We start from the raw sequence: 1,379 nt of genomic DNA, 5'->3' as shown, positions 1-1,379 counted from the left end.
GCAGACAAATCTCTTCCTACAAAAGTGGAGCTTGGCCCTGTCCCTTCCTAAAGACTTCATTTATATACATGAATAATGGACAATCTGAGTGACCAATAAAGGGAGGCCATAGCGTGTTTTTACTGGCAAGTGTAATTAAAATTAAATTTAGTGATATCTCTGGATCTTATTGTTCTGAGATGGGCTTTCCGCAGCTCTGCTCATTCCTTATTTTAACAGAAGCTCAGTTTGAATTCTCCATGTTAGTGCCAAGTTAACTTTTAAAAGACCCTTAAAATGGACCTTGCACTAAAAAGCGAGGAGCACGTCTAACATAAGGGCCTCCTCCTCTATACCAAATAGACACAAAGTGTTAAACAAAAAAAACAAACAGTCTAACCAGCTTCCACACTGGAGGGGGTGACATCAAGATCCTTTCGGTGCGATCCTAAGACCAAAGGATGCGAGAATGTTCTACTGTGTTGGGGTATCGGGGATTTTGGGATTGTTCCCAGGAGGTTCCGGACATCACCCTCACCAGTGAAGAAGCTAGGGAGAAGGTAAATATATGTTCTACCTTTTCCTCTTTTTTGTTTTACACCACAATGTGGTGATTTGGTATGGAGAAGGGGCCCTGATGTAATAAGCAGACCTTGCCTTTTAGTACAAGGACAGCTTTAAAATCAATCAACTGATCCATTTTGGTGGAGTGGGCAGGGTTCCAATCCAATCCAAATGAACCTTTTAGTTGAAATCAGCTACATATTTTCCAGATGCATTCAAACAAAAAGTTGGGCAAAGTTTTACACTTCATTTTCTTTAGAAAGCAGCAGCCACAGCCTGAGCAGAAAAGCCTATCTGCAGAGAAGGACACTTGCCCTCTGTGTGCAAACAGAAGTCCCACTTGCTCCCTTCAGAGCTCTCCAAAACAGCAGGGAGGATGATCTGTGCCCATTGCAGCTATATAAATATCAAGTAAGAGTCACCTGCCCACCAAAAGTAATTCAGCAAAAGTCCATTTATTGGCACATTGCCATTTAATAACAAGCGCTTTCGGGGCCTCAGAGTTACCCCTTCATCAGGCTCAGAATGATTCAGATTCTGAGCCTGATGAAGGGGTACCAGGGGACAGGCTTTTCGACTCAGGTTGTGACTGCTTTCCAAAAAAAAAAAAAGGACTTACACACATTGTCTTGATGTACTTGAAATGTATTTAGCCGATTTAAACTGAAAGTTCCCCTGGGCTCCAAGAGTGGATGCACCAGCACCTCAAAAGTAAAAGGCGTCATTTTGCAATAAAACGTAGGCAGCAACAGCGCCTCCCTTTGGTTTACTGGCACTACAGGCATATATACATGTGTGAGGATAAAACTTGTACAGTAATAAAAAAAAAAAAAAAA

Source organism: Nanorana parkeri, unplaced genomic scaffold (genome assembly GCF_000935625.1).
Source record: "Nanorana parkeri isolate BGI_ZX_2015 unplaced genomic scaffold, ASM93562v1 scaffold880, whole genome shotgun sequence".
Lineage (NCBI taxonomy): Eukaryota > Metazoa > Chordata > Amphibia > Anura > Dicroglossidae > Nanorana > Nanorana parkeri.
Note: the sequence above shows the minus strand (reverse complement) of the source record.